Source organism: Schistocerca americana, chromosome X, assembly GCF_021461395.2.
Source record: "Schistocerca americana isolate TAMUIC-IGC-003095 chromosome X, iqSchAmer2.1, whole genome shotgun sequence".
Lineage (NCBI taxonomy): Eukaryota > Metazoa > Arthropoda > Insecta > Orthoptera > Acrididae > Schistocerca > Schistocerca americana.
In genome coordinates, this window is record NC_060130.1 from 594,105,574 (window position 1) to 594,123,701 (window position 18,128).

Below are 18,128 nucleotides of genomic sequence, written 5' to 3' on the forward strand. Positions count from 1 at the left end.
TTTCATTCTCTTCAAACATTAAATAACATTGGAAACTATATTGTTTCTTTGCTCGTCTCTTTTTTATGTCTGAACTCCAACTGCTCACATCATTGCAGGTTAGTTGGATCAGCTGGCTGGCCAGTGCTGTCCAAGTTTAATGCACTGGTAAAGCTGTTGTCCCACATTTCTGCTCAGTTTATGTGCATGTAACACAGCATAAAACGCATCCTTATCATCGTACTTGACTGTACTGGACACAGCTTGGCTTCCACTCCACATGAAATGAAATCCAATGAGAGTCAAGCAAACACAGAAGAATACATGACATAATGTTTACATCAGGTTTTGTCTTATGGTGAACAGAATATAGCATTTTACATTATGAAAACTTCACTATAAAGATGTATAAACAAAACAGCATTGTACACTAGGGATAAACTGCATGATGTTGTACTGTTGTAAACAGAGCACCCTTTTCTTTGGGAGGATAGAAGCTCTGATCCTCACCTGATCATCCTGATTTAAGTTTTATGTGGTTTCCCAAAATTACTTCATGCAAATGCTGCCATGATTCTGACTCTTAGTCTACGGCCAACTAAATGTTTCATTCTTATAAAATTAGACCTGCGAAAGCCTGTATACATTAAATATTTTTTTGTTCTTAATCTGGAATATCATGATGAGTCCAAAATCCTTGTGAATGTAATTCACATACGAATAAACAGCACCCTCACCACTTTACTACAATTACCACTACTGAAAAAATACCTTCATTCCAATAAGAGTAGTACTTCCTTTCTAATTATATAACTTACATATGAAGGCAATACTACAACATCTATTTGCTCTATTACTTTTGTTCTCTATAGAAATGATGTATCAAATTCCCTTAGTGAAAAAATAACTGTGTGTTATTATGACACATCTTTAATACCAATAGTAAGCAACAACTCATTTACAAAACCTGGAAGAAAACATTTTGAGGACATGCTGGTGGCAAAAAGTATTTCAGAGAAAATAAACTGTTCATAAATGGGAATAAATTCCACACAAAACTCCAAACAAACAGAACCAATAGCATATAGCATTTTAAATTTACAAGGGCATGCTGAAAAGTAATGGCTCCAATTTTTTTAATGTGAAAACTGTTAAATCTTTTTAAATAACACAAAACTTTATTAACATTTTATGTCTTTATTCTTCATGTCTACACATTTATTTCTCAACATTTTCACCCTGGCAATGAACACATTTCTCTCACGAGAGACCAGTTTGTTGATAGCATCACTGTGGAATGTTTGACTTTGTTGATAGGGCCCGAACCTCGCCTCTGCTTGCACCACTGCATCATTACCAAAGTGAAGCCCTCAGAGGTGTTCTTTAAGTTTTGGAAACATATGAAAATCAGATGCAGCCAAGTCAGGAATGTATGGACGATAACTGATAACAATGAACCCAAGCGGTCATATTGTTGCAGATGTTGCAGTGCTCATGTGTGGTATAGCATTGTCACGATGAAGGAAATAGTGCTCCATGTGTGGATGAGCTCTTAAAATTCATACTTTTGTGCTACAATTCGGAGCCCTCTAGCAACAGAGGGTTGCAGCTTGCATCAGCAAAGCAAGAAAGTCGACCGAGTAATATGCATGACATGAAATACATCAACTGATATTGAAACAGGATAAAAATTAAGAGGAATTACTTTTTAGAGCATCCTCGTAATATTGGAGACACTGATTTAAAAGTAGTGTAGCATAACAGGTTTCTGGGATTGGAGATGGAGAAACTTATGACATGGTACAAGTACATAGAGAAAATCTAAACAAAGCATAAACGTATTTTAATGAAGATAATCTCTTACAGAGAAAAAAATACTCAGTGTACTATGAGCACATTTTCTGCACATATTTTTACTACAAATTAGTAGATGTGCTACTGCATTCAGTTAGTTTTAAAATATAAAAACCATCAGATGCATAGGGAAATTTCCATGACAGAAAATGAAGATATAAATGTAAAGATGTCAAAATATTAATGGAGATTTTCAGGAGAACAACAGACGCAGCAATAATTATTGTATCAGTAGCAAAAGGTTTAAATTAACTGTCAGGGACCCTGTAAATGCAGGAAGCATATTTACTTGTTTCATCCCTTTGTCCAGTGCCTGTGTTGTCTGTGATTAGTTGCTGTTTGATATCTCTATCTCTTCCTTGGTCTATCTATTGATCTTTTCCCTGTTGCTCAATAATTCATTATTATTTTAAGCATTATATTTTCATACATTCTTGTGATGTGATACCTATACTTATAACTCCTAGTTGTTTGATTGTGATGGGACACAGCATCTCCAAGGTAGAGATGAAGTAGGGATTTTACCATATGACCATTTCATGGTTGTACCATGAATATCAGAGATCCAGTAACACATCAAATCTCCAACATCACTGCAGCCGGAAAAATATCCTGCAAGGAGGGGACCAATGATGACAGAAGAGAATTTTTCAATGTGACAGAAGTGCAACCCTTCCACATATTGCTTCAGATTTCAATGCTGGCCCATCAACAAGTGTCAGTGTGCAAAACTTTCAATAAAACAACATCAATATCAGCTTTTGGAGCTGAAGGCTCACTCATGTACCCTTGATGATTGTATGACACAAAGCTTTACGCCTCACTGGGGCACATAAACACTGACATTGGACTGTTGATGACTGGAAACATTCGCCTGGTTGGACAAGTCTCATTTCAAATTGCATTGAGCAGATGGATGTGTACAGGTATGGAGACAACCTCATGAATCCATGGACCCAGCATATCAGCAGGGGACTCTTCAGACTTGTGGAGGCTCTCTAATGCTATGGGGAATGTGCAGTTTTAGTGATATGGGACCCCTGATACGTCTAGATACAACTCTGAGAGGAGACTCAAACGTAAGCATCTTGTCTGATCACCAGCATCCATTCATGTCCGTTGTGCATTCCGATGGACGTCAATTCAATGCAACACCCCATACATTTAGAATTGCTACAGAGTGGTTCCAGGAACACGCTTCTGAGTTTAAGCTCTTCCACTGGCCAACAAACTCCCCAGACATGAGCATATCTGGGATGCGTTGCAACGTGCTGCCCGGAAGAGACCTCCACCCCCTTGTACTCTTATGGATTTATGGACAGCCCTGAAAGATTCATGGTATCGTTTATTTTCAACACTACTTCAGACATTAGTTGAGCACACGTCATGTCGTGTTGCGGCACTTCTGCCTGCTCATGGGGCCCTAGACGTTATTAGACAGGTGTACCAGTTTCTTTGGCTCTTCAGTGTAGTACCAATAACACAACTTCTTTGGTATGTCTTCATTTCTGAAGGAGATGGCATTTCTCCTGAAGTCGAATCCATTTGCTCTATGTTTCTTTATAGTTTATTACAATTTTGCTTGGGACTTGGTCCTTAAAAGCCACGACTTTTGTTTTTAGGTGAAGTTTTTTTAAAGTTATGGCTCTTGTCAGTAATATTTCATTTGTAAATGACTTCTGGAATGGCATTGTTACTACCAGCTGTAAGAAGTTGGCCATTAGCCAAGAATGTTGTCATTAGATGATTACATTGGTTAAAGTTGTAAACATCTATTTCTTCTAGCTATTTTCTCAACATGTACTCAACACAGATATTAAAAAATATTGGAGACAAACTGCATACATGTCATAATCCTAAATTGGCCATTGCTTCAACAATCTCTTTTCCGGCATTGGAAATTTTGGAATATTGGCACATTTTTGGATTAGTCTTAGCAATTGGTGTGGTATACCTCTCATATGTAGTATTTCCCATATTCTCATATCTACATTGCCATTGCTTTCACATAGTCAAGAAGTAATACTAGATGTTTCTCCATTAAATTCTACATTCTTTCCGGTTACTTGTTTGATGAAAAATATGTTGTCTGAATGGGACCTTCACTTGCCCTTTGCTTGTCCAACTTGATATTTTCTAAAATTACTGCAAGTCTCTTACTTATCTTCAAAATATTTTATATCCCGTAAGAAGTAAAGAAATGCTCCTGTAATTCTTACAGTGTTTCCTATTTCCTATGTTAAATACAGGTGTTACTATGGTTAATTTCCAGCTGTTCAGAATTTCCTTTGTTGTCAGAATTTGTTGATGAAGAGAAGGAATTTATATTTCATAATAGGAGACACATAATTGACCAGCCCATTGTTTATGCTGTCACTTCCTGGTGGCTCCCTGTTTCTTTCTTTCTTTCTTTCTTTTCTCCATGACACAGCCTCAAATTCTGTCATTTCTATTTTGTCTTTACTTACTTCTTCCTTCTCTTTGAGTGTTACAACTACCTTTTCTGATTCCATTTGCTTCATAGTCTTTTGTTAAAAGCTCCTAATAGTAATTTAACCATTGTAACTTCTTACTTTGATGTTCATATTAACAGACTTTGATCTAAAAAAGATTGTACATGTGCTAATCATTTTTAAATGTAAACTGAAATGTTTTCTCACTCCTGTATGCTGATATAATGTGAATAATTACTTACAGCCAAGGTAATTGAAAAATATAATTTTCCTAGTATAAATACAGACATTGCGTGTTTCCTATACGGGAATTGACTGAAAACTAACTAAAACTGTGTATGATATATTTCAAATTCAAGATACCCACATAGATGTAGATGTAGATGTAGAACTACTGGTACCTATACACTGTGTATAGTTCCATGTTGTGGCCCTAGATGGGCTAATCAAGCCCACCAAACCACAGTGCCATCCTCTCAGCTGCAGTATGTGGTCAACACAGTGCTCTCCTGGCCATTGTCAGGTTTCTTGACCTTAGAAGTTCCTCAGTTGGTGTCATAAGGCTGAGTGTACTCTGTACCAGTCTTTCCACCAAGGAAAATTCCCTGGCTTTACCAGGAATTGAACCTGCACCCTTGCATGGCAGTCAGCCACACTGACCATTCAGCTAAGGAGGCATACATATGATGTATAAAATACTGTATAAAAATAAGTAAACTGTTTAATAGCTCGCACAAATTCAAAACAGCAGAATTCACAACTGTTGCTTTATGTAAGTAAATCCTGATAAACTTGGTGAACATCAGTCTCGACACAGTCTGCAAGTGATGTGCATATTTGCTACAAAGTCATGTGTGGGGAATAATATTTGGTACGTTGATATCATACAACCAGAGTCACCCAGTTGAAACTCTCACATTTTTTACGTATGTGTTGTGCTGTGAGCTCAATACTGACTTCGATATTCAGCTCGCCATCACTAGTGTTGATTTTCATGTGTTTAGCAGATAACAAAATGGAGAGGTACATAAATGCCAAGTCTCTCTGATGGTGGAAGAGGAGGAGGAGCAGGAGGAGGAGCATTGACCATATATGGGAGGATCTAAATTATAAGTGTGATATGTGATAGGTACTTTAGAGTGACTCCAGGAATAGTATCTTGCATCCTGACAAGTTTGGAGCCCCATGTTAGGATGCTGAAGAACAAAATTTACAGTATTTTAATCTGTTTATTGCCTTTCATCATTTATTGTTCAAAGTACAATAATATGTGTGACAAGTTAGTTGACACATAATATGATACAAGAAAGAGTTGTTGTATCTGAATCTACAGCTCACTGTCAACCGATGATCTCAGTTGCTCCTGGGATGGCATCTTCCACTGGCAGATGATTCTTCATGGGATACACACCAAGCGCAAATTTGGTTCATTTTACCCTCACATGAAACTATTCTCCTAAGATGGATTATCACATATCTAACACTGGAACTACTTACAGCTAACCACTCCCTTCATTCTGCCCTGTGTGTGTCCAGACCTTGACAGAGGAGAGATGACAGATTGAGCAGCAGGAGAGGCAAGGTCTACATTTGGTCGTTTTCCCTCACATGACACTGCTTCCCTAAGATGGGTTCTCACATATCTAACACTGGTACTACACTCCTGGAAATTGAAATAAGAACACCGTGAATTCATTGTCCCAGGAAGGCGAAACTTTATTGACACATTCCTGGGGTCAGATACATCACATGATCACACTGACAGAACCACAGGCACATAGACACAGGCAACAGAGCATGCACAATGTCGGCACTAGTACAGTGTATATCCACCTTTCGCAGCAATGCAGGCTGCTATTCTCCCATGGAGACGATCGTAGAGATGCTGGATGTAGTCCTGTGGAACGGCTTGCCATGCCATTTCCACCTGGCGCCTCAGTTGGACCAGCGTTCGTGCTGGACGTGCAGACCGCGTGAGACGACGCTTCATCCAGTCCCAAACATGCTCAATGGGGGACAGATCCGGAGATCTTGCTGGCCAGGGTAGTTGACTTACACCTTCTAGAGCACGTTGGGTGGCACGGGATACATGCGGACATGCATTGTCCTGTTGGAACAGCAAGTTCCCTTGCCGGTCTAGGAATGGTAGAACGATGGGTTCGATGACGGTTTGGATGTACCGTGCACTATTGAGTGTCCCCTCGAAGATCACCAGTGGTGTACGGCCAGTGTAGGAGATCGCTCCCCACACCATGATGCCGGGTGTTGGCCCTGTGTGCCTCGGTCGTATGCAGTCCTGATTGTGGCGCTCACCTGCACGGCGCCAAACACGCATACGACCATGATTGGCACCAAGGCAGAAGCGACTCTCATCGCTGAAGACGGCACGTCTCCATTCGTCCCTCCATTCACGCCTGTCGCGACACCACTGGAGGCGGGCTGCACGATGTTGGGGCGTGAGCGGAAGACGGCCTAACGGTGTGCGGGACCATAGCCCAGCTTCATGGAGACGGTTGCGAATGGTCCTCGCCGATACCCCAGGAGCAACAGTGTCCCTAATTTGCTGGGAAGTGGCGGTGCGGTCCCCTACGGCACTGCGTAGGATCCTACGGTCTTGGCGTGCATCCATGCGTCGCTGTGGTCCGGTCCCAGGTCAATGGGCACGTGCACCTTCCGCCGACCACTGGCGACAACATCGATGTACTGTGGAGACCTCACGCCCCACGTGTTGAGCAATTCGGCGGTACGTCCACCCGGCCTCCCGCATGCCCACTATACGCCCTCGCTCAAAGTCCGTCAACTGCACATACGGTTCACGTCCACGCTGTCGCGGCATGCTACCAGTGTTAAAGACTGCGATGGAGCTCCGTATGCCACGGCAAACTGGCTGACACTGACGGCGGCGGTGCACAAATGCTGCGCAGCTAGCGCCATTCGACGGCCAACACCGCGGTTCCTGGTGTGTCCGCTGTGCCGTGCGTGTGATCATTGCTTGTACAGCCCTCTCGCAGTGTCCGGAGCAAGTATGGTGGGTCTGACACACCGGTGTCAATGTGTTCTTTTTTCCATTTCCAGGAGTGTATCTATAACATCTTCACCAGACTTCTTCGGAGTGGTTCTAAGAAGTTAGAAAAATAGGTAGGATTATTTCTGATTATGTATCTGTTCTAACAATTTTCCATATGAGCTTTGACTGTTCTATCAAATACTTTTGCCTTTCCCTTGCATTGTGGTGGAAGGGTGCAGATTTTAAGTGGGTAATGCCAGTTTGCTGGTGAAATTTTAGAACTGAGGCAAGATGAATTGTGCCATTGACAGCGACAATTGTGGTAAACAACTCTTCAGCTGAAAATATATTTGATAAGGTCTTTATGGCAGTATCAGCAGTAGTGTTTGATATCATTTGGGTATTTGGATAATGTATGTGGTATGGGCAAACATACCAACTTTCAAAAGAGGCCCATAAAATAGATACACTGCCATGGCTCATCACTGATTGTATGAGATACAGTCAGATTTTCTGAACAAGCATGGCACTCATGAACTGTCTGCTCAATTTTAGTGACTAGGCCTGGGCAATGTGCATGTCAGCAAATGAGATTTTTTTGTGTGTATTATCCCATGTGACTTTTACATATGAATGCCAAAATGTTTTGGGGAAGGACCTGATGAAAAATGACTACAAAACATATTGGATTCATTCTTGGAAGCTGTGCCATTGAATGTTTATCAGGAAATGTGGTTTCAGCATGATGGTGCTCCAGTCCACTTCTCACGGGCAGTTTGGAGATATCTCAACAGATGATATGATGAATGATGGATAGGCCCAGGCTGTCAAACTGCATGGCTGCCATGATTGTTGAATTTCACTCCTATGGATTACTTCTTGTGAGGTCATATGCAGAGTTTAATTTATGAGATTTCTGTAGAGACAGAAGGAGATCTGGTGGCATAAGTTTTGGCCATTGCATGATAAATTGAAGAGACACCAGACAGAATGGATAGTGTGCACCAGAAACTGCTTCATAGGTATAATGTCTATAACAATGTTGGTGGTCACCACATCAATCTGCTGTTATAATGCATCAGTCCAGTTCTGTACTTACAGTATGCTGGGTTCTTTTTTGTTTTGGAATAATGTTATCACATAATGTTTTATTGTTAATACAAACAAATGTGCTTAAGTTACTAATGGATGTTTCATTATGTTTTCCTTTGAATTGTTACCTAGTGAATGTACTGTGAAATAACTAATTTGATTCCTCAAGCAGAAGTGGATGAGTTAAACATCTGAATCGAAACCATTGTGGAACAGAAACGGTATATTTCTAGACATGGGGTACATTAGTACTCACTCTGCTCTACAAGTCCTTGAAGTTTGTAATGGGAATTTCCAAACACCCTGTATGGAAAGGAAGTTAAATTACACATATGGAAAACATGGACCACAGTTCCACATAAGCTATTGTTAACAGTAATATCTAAATGACATGGGTTAATGTTCAGCACTTTATAAGAGATGCTATACAAACAAAATAGTATCTATTTCTCAAGTCAAGCTGATCATTCAACAAACCTTTGGAGTTTAGGTAGAATCCATATATTTTATATAAGTGGATGTACATATGTGTGAGGGCATGCTGAAAAGTAATGCTTCCAAATTTTTTGTGTGGAAACTCATATAGCTTTTTAAATAAAACGAACCTTATTAACATTCTACATCTTTATTCTTCATGTCTAGATATTTGCATCTCTCTGCCAATAGAGGGCTCCGAATTGTAGTGTGTAACATGATGGTGCATAATGTCACTATGTCAGTGCATGACAAACAGTGTGCTGTAATCAGGTTTCAAATCCAAAGAGTTCATCCACACTTGGAGCACCCTCTCTTACAGAATGACACTGCCAGACCACACGTGAGTGCCGTGACATCTGCAACAATCCAACACCCTGGGCTCACTGTCATCAATCATTCTCCACACTGTCCTCACTTGACTCCATTCAATATTCATCTGTTTCAAAAACTTAAAGAACACCTTCAAGGATTTCACTTTGATAATAATAAAGTGGTGCAAGCAGAAGTGAGGTTGTAGCTCCATCAACAAAGTCAAACATTATATATTTTTTCTCCACATCCGCTAAACCACCAGACAGATTTCAACCAAAATTGGTACACATATCACATACTGTTTTGAAAGAATCACTGTGTGGGCAAGAATCACCTACCTATTAAATGGGTGGGGGTGAGGGTGATAAAGAAATGTAGCTCATGATGTGCGAATACCAAGACTTTATTTATCTGGTATTTGTGAATGAGAGTACTTAGTGGCTTACAATAAACTTTATGCATATCTTCAAACCATTACAAATTTTTTTCTTCCTGACAACCTCCTCAAAATGATGAAAGGAAAAAAGTTTTCACTTACTATATTTTCACTGTACATGCAGTAAAGCTACTACACAAGGCATGATGTATGTGCAATACATTTTGCAGTATTCACATACACCACTGAATCTACTTGTAAAAATATATTATTGTACAACACGTAGTTTAGGAAATATGATGTCATAAGCATTTAGATGTGTGAAAAACATCTGCATCATGTATGCTTTTTAAATTTGTTGCTTCTTTGTTACTAACTCTATTCACAACACATTTTGCAGGCAGTATCCACATAGACCACTGAATATACCTACAAAATTATATCATTGTATGAGACATAGATAAGGAGATATGACTTCATAAACATTGGGATGTGTGAAAGAAAACGAAGGTGCAGGACGAAATTGGCTAGGTATAGGCTACAGGTGACTATGTGCACAAATGTGTGTTAAATATGTTAAACATATGTGAAATATAGGTGACATGTGTGTATGGGCAATGGCATGGGTAGAAGTTCCTCCTCAACCCCTTGGTCAATTTCAGCCAAAGTTGGTGCACATTCTTCTTACCATGTGAAATAAATACTTTGAGGACAGGAACCAGGAATCTCCTACTGACATAGGGGTAATAACATTGGGAGAGGGGGAAGATGGACAGACAGAGAGGGGGGGAGGGACAAGGAGATGGACACAGGTAGGGGGAGAAAGAGAGAAACAGAGCGAGGGGGAGGGGGAAATCGATAGAAAGGGATGAGGAGGAGATGAACAGAGAGAGAGGAGAGATGGAAGAGGAGAAGATGGACAAAGACAGGAAAAAGGAGGAGATAGATATAGAGGGAAGGAGGAGGAGATTGATAGAGAATCAAAAGATGAGGAGACGGACAGTGAGAGTGGGGAGGAGAAAGTAGACAGAGAGAGGGGAGGAGGAGATGGACAGGGCGAAGGGGAGAAGGAGATAGACAGACAGAGGGGGGAGGGAGAGAAGCTCAAAGTGAGGGGCAGGAGGAGATACAGTGGTGAGGAGGAGAGGGGGTGCAAGAGGTCGACTGAGAGTGAGAAGAAGGAAATGGACAGAGGGGTAAGGAGCAGATGGATAGAGGAGGACGAGCAGATGGACAGGGGGGAGGAGAGGAGGAAATGGATAGAGGGTTAAGGAGGAGATGTACTAACAGAAGACTGGAATAAATGTGTAAGCGGGCAATGTTGGTTATTCAGGTAGCTGTTTACACAGGGTGCGTCAAAAGGACTTTACAGTTTTGGAATTATGTACAGATTTATTAAGATAACTTACAGCATTGGAATATGTGTCATTTTATAGTGAACATCCTCATGCTTGCTTCACATAGTGCATCAGTATCTTATTCTGCCACCAAGACTGCCAGCATAGTGCACAGTTAAAACGGCTGCTTTCACGGGTGTGAAGTGTGCTCACTGTGTGTTTTTGCTTCATAAACTCTGCAAAAACTTTTCGGCATAAATTTCACACCAAATACATTAAATAACCTCCAAGCAAGCCTAAAATTTACTTTTGACAACCCCAATGTTAATATGTATTGTGCCTTTAGCAAACTGAAAGTGTATGGCTCTTTTTTCTTCATGGAGAAAACTGTCACTGGTACTGTTTATCTGGATAGGGTTGAAAACTTTTTAATTTCACAGATTTATGAAAATGACCAAGGTGGGATGGTTTACTGCCAGCAAAATTGGGGACCACCACCTTGTTTCCTCACAGAAATTTCAAGTTACCTCAATAATCCCTTCCTAGGTTGGTGGACTGGCCGTGAAGGGCCAATCGCATGGCCACCTTGCTCTCGAGACTTGACACCACTGGATTTGTTTCTCTGGTTTTCATTAAAGACTGTGTGTATGTCCCTCACCTACCAAAATATTTAGCTGACATGAAAAATCGAATCTACACTGTTGTACAAGTTACATCTGATTTGCTGCAATGAGTGTGGGGAAAAAATTGATTACTGATGGGATATTTGTCGCATCACAAATGGTAGTCGCATCAAACCAAAATGACACTTGACACTTTTATGTGAAACTTGATGTTGTTTGCTACAAAATGGCAGATCTACCAATACTATAAGATATCTCAATAAATTTCTATATAATTCCAAAGTTGTAACGTCCTTTTTGATTCACCCTATATATTTTGAACTTTATTCAAAAGTTGACTTATTTGAATTTGCATTGTCTTCACTGAGAAAGTACTCACAAAAGTGGGTCTCAATTGCCTTCCCTGTCTGTCACTGCTCAATGAAGAGAAAGAAAATTCATATAAGTCATCTTTTGATGAACATCTCAAAACTGAGAAACACACTAAAAAATGGCTCAAATGCCTCTGAGCACTATGGGACTTAACATCTATGGTCATCAGTCCCCTAGAACTTAGAACTACTTAAACCTATCTAACCTAAGGACATCACACAATACTCAGTCATCAGGAGGCAGAGAAAATCCCTGACCCCGCTGGGAATTGAACCCGGGAACCCGGGCGCGGGAAGCGAGAACGGTACCGCACGACCACGAGCTGTGGACTGAGAAACACACTCTTCCTCCTCCATTTTTATTTTATATGGAAATTCTGCATATAATCGATAAGGGCTACAAAATGAACCTCTTAAAAGAGTTCAAAACTGATAAAAATTCCTATTCAAATTCCAAAGATTTGTTGAATGACCAGCTCGCATTGAAAAATATACACTACTTTGATTGTATGGTATCTCTTATAAAATGATGCACATTAGTCTATTTCATTTACATATCAATGTTAGCAATAGCTTATGTGGAACTATGTGTCATGTTTTTCATGCATTTGGTATATAAATTCCTCTTTATATGCCTTTTTAGGTTAAAGGCTGAATGTAGACCTATCAACAATCACTATTGTAGTTGGGAATTGTTGTAGTTATGTTGGGAAAGAACCAGAGATCCAAGCGCTAGTAGAAAGCACTGAAGCTCAAATGGTAGGCATAAAATCTCATACTAAATTGTACTGAATGCTTTCTCAGGAAATTATTTCAAATAATTAGTTCAGGAGCCCATTCAAAGTGTAAATGGTTGCAAAAACATACTTGACCTCTTAACAACAAATAACCCCAAGTGAACATGGAACATCATGATGAATACAGGGATTAGTGACCACAAGGCAATTGTAGCAAGACTGAATACCATAACATCCAAAAAATGGTTCAAATGGCTCTGAGCACTATGGGACTCAACTGCTGAGGTCATAAGTCCCCTAGAACTTAGACGTACTTAAACCTAACTAATCTAAGGACATCACACACATCCATGCCCAAGGCAGGGTTCGAACCTGCGACCATAGCGGTCGCGCGGTTCCGGACTGTAGCGCCTAGAACCGCTCGGCCACCCGGCCGGCCATAGCACCCAGACCAAACAAAAATAAATACAAAGTATGTTTATTTGCAATAGCAGATAAAAATTCACTTGACGGCTTTCTAAGAGACAGTTTACACTCCTTCTTATCTGACTATATAAGTGTAGATCAGCTGCAGTTTGAATTCAAGAAAGGCTAACAGATGCAGATACTGATCGGCATGTGGTCAGCACACTGCTTTCCCAACCATTGTCTGTTTTCATGACCAGTGCCACCACTCCTCAATCAAGTAGGTCCTCAATTGGCCTCACAAGGGCTGAGTGCACCCCACTTGATAACGGCACTTGGCAGACCCAGATGGTGACCCATACAAGTGCTAGCCAAGCCCCACAGTGCTTATCTTCGGTGACCTGACGGGAACCTGTGTTACCACTGTGGCAAGGCCATTGGCAATTGAGAGATACATACCACATAAATTAATAAGAGTGATGCGCCGGGGTACACAAAACAGGTCAGAACACTGTTGTAGAAGCAACGAAAAAAACATGCCAAATTTAAAAATCTGCAAAATTCCCAAGATTGGTAATGTTTTACTTAGGATGAACTTCAATGTGAGATGTTTTTAATAATTTCCACAATGAAACTCTGTCTTGAAATCTGGCAGAAAACCCAGAGAGATTTTGGTCATATGTAAAGTACACCAGCAGCAAGATGGACTCAATACCTTCACTTAGCAATAACAACGGTGATCTCACTGATGACAGTGTCACTAAAGCTGAGTTACTAAACACGGTTTTCCATAACTCCTTCCTCAGGGAAGTCTCATAGGCCCTCTGCTGTCCTTGATCTACATAAATAAAATAGGAGAAAATCTGAACAGTCCACTTCGATTGTTTGCAGATGGTGCACTAACTTACCATCTTGTTAAGCCATCAGGTGGTCAAAACAAATTGCAAAATGTTTTAGACAAGATATCTATATGGTGCACAAAATTGCAATTCACTCTAAATAATGGAAAGTGTGAAGTCATCCACTTGAGTACTAAAAGAAATCTGCTAAATTTTGGTTACATGATAAATCACACAAATCTAAAGGCTGTAAATTCAGTTAAATACTTAGGGATTACAATTATTAATAACTTAAACTGAAATGATCACATTGATAATGTCATGGGTAAAGCAAACCAAAGACTGTCATTTATTCGCAGAACACTTAGAAAGGGTAGCAGGTTTACTAAACAGGCTGCTTGCACCATGCTTGTCCACCCTCTTTTGGAGTATTGCTGTGTGGTGAGTTTGCAGAGAAAGATTTAAGAGCTCGTATTTCATGCACACCATTTGAGAGTGGAATGGTAGAGAAATAGCTTACAGGTGGTTCAGTGAATCCTCTGTCAGACTCTTCATTGTGAATTGCAGAGTAATCATGTAGATCTAGAGGTAGATATACTTCTTATAAGTTTTTATATATGTTCCCAGTTGCTGGCACAGTTGATTATGTACATAAATGTGATTCATTTACTGTAAATTATCAGTCTGTGGTTACAATTATCTCATGTACATTTACATCTACATATATGTGTGCCACAAGCCATCATATGGCGCCCATTGGTAGGTACTCTGTGCTGCTACCAGTCATTTCATTTCCTGTTCCACTCACAAATACAGCTAGGGAAGAAGAACTGTCTATATGCCTTCATATGAGCCCTAATTTCTTGAAACTTATCTTCATGGTCCTTATGTGCAAAGTATGTTGGTGACAGTAGAATCATTCCCCAGTCAGCTTCAAATGTCGATTCCCTAAGTTTTCTCAATAGTGTTTCTCAAAAAGAGCAGTGCCTTTCTTCCAGGGATTCCCATTTGAGTTCCCGAAACATCTCCATAGCATTTACATGTTGTTCAAACCTACCAGTAACAAATATAGCAGCTCACCTCTGAATTGCTTCGATGTCTTCCTTCAATTTGGCCTGGTACAGAAGCCAAACACTCGAGCAGTACTCGAGTAGTTTGCACCACAAGCAGTACTCAAGAGTAGGTTGCACTAGTGTCCTATACGTGGTTTCCTTTACAAAAGAACAACTCTTTCCTAAAATTCTCCCATTAAACGGAAGTCATCCATTCACCTTCCCTACCACAGTTCTGATATGCTTTCATATCACTTTGCAATGTTACACCCAGATATTTAAACAACTTGACTGTGTCAAGCAGGACACTAATAATACGGTAATCGAACATTAAAGGTTTGCTCTTCCTACTCATCCACATTAACTTACATTTATCCACATTTAGAGCTAGCCACCATTCATCTACAGTGGTCTGAGGAGCATGATTGTGCACCCACATTGATGTCTTGGCCACGAAGTGAATCCTATGGAACCCATTTGGGTTGCTATTAGGTGCCATCACCGCATACAGAAATCAGCAGCCCACTGTTTAAGGAAATTACATGACTTGTGTGTGGACATCTGGTGTGACATACCTCCACAAACCAATCAACAAACTGTTGAATCCATGATATGCAGAATCAGTGACAACCTATATTCCAAAGATGGACCAACAAATTATTCAGCAGCTAGTCATAACGTTTTGACTTGTCAGCGTATACTGCAGTTGCCGAGAAAAAACAACTATGAGAAGATCTCTTATTACACGTGGAAGTAAAAACCAAGAACACAAAATGCAGGTAAAAATAATAAAAATATGATATAATTGTAGGTTGAAAAGTGTATCCCCCACTCCCATATAAATCCAGTATCAGGTATTTCATTATGTAGCCCTCCTTACTTCCTAGTTATATCTCAAATGCAATTAATATTTTAAGATGTGGTCCTGTTTTGCAAATTATGCAATAACTTGGGCCCTAATAACAAACCATGCACCATCATATAAGGATCATTATTAAGTTGGTAATATACTAGTTCTTATGTCAAACTCTATGTCTGGGCACATTAGAAGTTGGGACAGAACATCCACAGTTGCACTATAAAATATATGATAATTGCAAGAACTGGTTCCGTGTACTGGGCCCTGATAGGTCACTCATCCTCTGCCAATGGCATCACTTGGATATTGAGTCAGCACACCTCTGGTGTTGTCAACTTCCTACACATTGAAGCCGCTACTTCTCATTCAAGCAGCTAGTCAGTTAGCATCACAGGGCAGACTGCACCTCATTCCTGTCTTCTCACCAAAGAAAAATCCCTAGCAGTACCAGGAATCAAAGCTGGATCCTCCACATTGCAATCATACATACAGACCACTTGACTACAGAGATAAAAAATATTTCTAAGATCTAAGGAGCAATTCTCATCACTGTAAACTTTCTGCTGTTTGTTGTGGAATATTGTTATGTGGATCAAAAATTGTGAGTAATACTTAATGGTCAATAATGAGGTAAAATTCTATGCCATACAGAAATATGTGCAACTGCTTTACTCTACATATGATACTAAAGTCTGTTTGTCAATAGTTAACCTGTTAATTTAGTGTTTAAATGTGCATGCAATAGGGTGTTCACTACTGTTTGCATTTTTTAAATTATAATACTGTGCTTATCCTATACAGGGATGCATCTGTTGCAATATCAGCTGTCTGCCTGATGTAGGTGTCATGAGAGCCAGTATAGGGCATAATTTTGTTTAACGGGTTCTAAATACTGCCTCACATGCTGCCACCAATGAAAGGCAAAGATGACTTCATAGACACATATAGGGCCAGTTTAAGGAATAAATGACACAAGCCACCAGTGGGGATGCTAAGCTCACAGGTGAACCAGAGGTATCACAATTGCAAGTTTTCTATACTGTGCATACTACAATTAGTAGAAGCTGTGGTGTCACCGCCAGACACCACACTTGCTAGGTGGTAGCCTTTAAATCGGCCGCGGTCCATTAGTATACGTCGGACCCGCGTGTCGCCACTGTCAGTGATAGCAGACCGAGCACCACCACATGGCAGGTCTAGAGAGACGTACTAGCACTCGCCCCAGTTGTACAGCCGACTTTGCTAGCGAAGCTACACTGACCGATACGCTCTCATTTGCCGAGACGATAGTTAGCATAGCCTTCAGCTACATCATTTGCTACGACCTAGCAAGGCGCCGTATTCAATTGATATTTATTATGTGAAGCATGTATCATCAAGAGAGATGTTCTACAATTGTGGATTAAAGTTAAGTATTATATCAACTACTTACTTTATTTGCAATTCTCAAGATATTGTCCTGTTCCAGACCTCACGCCAGTCAGCGTGTAATTAAACGCGTGCATTTCGGCCTCCTCTAGAAACACAGTGTTGGCTCTTCTGCCAACACTACAGAAGCCACTTGGGGTGCTAAGCTGAGTGGAGCACCCAGGTGCAAGATTTGTATGCAGTGTTTATCATAATTATTACAAAAACTGACAAAAATAAAAATGTATGATGGAAAATGGGGAGGTGGGGTGCACCAAAGGATAAGTCATTTATGTAAGAGATTGTTCTCAAAACAACCATGAGTGCTTACTTTGTGCAGCATTGGGAATGTGTTTATTATAGTAACTCACCTGACACAACAAGACCTGCAGTTCTGTTAAGTTTTGTGGGGCTGGTAAAACTTCCATTGCTTACATGTGAGCTTTATAGGTTAAATATGTATCACACTAAGCACATGTCCATGATTATCTATCTGTTCTTGAAACAAACTGAATTTCTTTAAGTTACATTCTAAGCTTACCACATCAGTGTGCTCCCTGCCGCTGTTGGATAAGCAGCTGCAGCAACAAGTCGTATACCCCTAGTTTACTTATTTGTTACATAGTTTAATTCTTAATTTCTTTGCGTGTTTTTGGGTGCTTCCATTGTTTAATTCATAAATTTCGGGCGTATTATAGTATGTGAGAGTTGTAGCATCGCGCTATAGTGTTTACTTCATAGATTCTTACTTAAATTGCATGCGAGTTTCGTATAGGAGGTGTAATTTCGAGATTTAGTTACTGTAATCGTAAATTCAGGCAGATTGTAGCGCAGTCGTTAGGCATTTATACAGGTTAGTTAATACATTCTTTGCGTGTTTCCCTTGCGTTATCTAGGCACAGACTTGTGTTTCAGTAACTGTTGTTCAACATCGATTAGAATGGACAG

The 18,128-nt window shown here is 40.2% G+C and overlaps 1 protein-coding gene and 1 pseudogene across 1 annotated transcript in view; one reads left to right on the plus strand and one right to left on the minus strand.

The window, feature by feature from the left end:
* The window catches only part of LOC124556199 (proline-rich protein 2-like), a 118,681-nt gene that overhangs the window by 47,824 nt on the left and 52,729 nt on the right, over positions 1-18,128 (plus strand). The gene's annotated exons all lie outside the window — the stretch shown is intronic.
* Positions 13,347-13,465, minus strand: LOC124557421 (annotated as a pseudogene).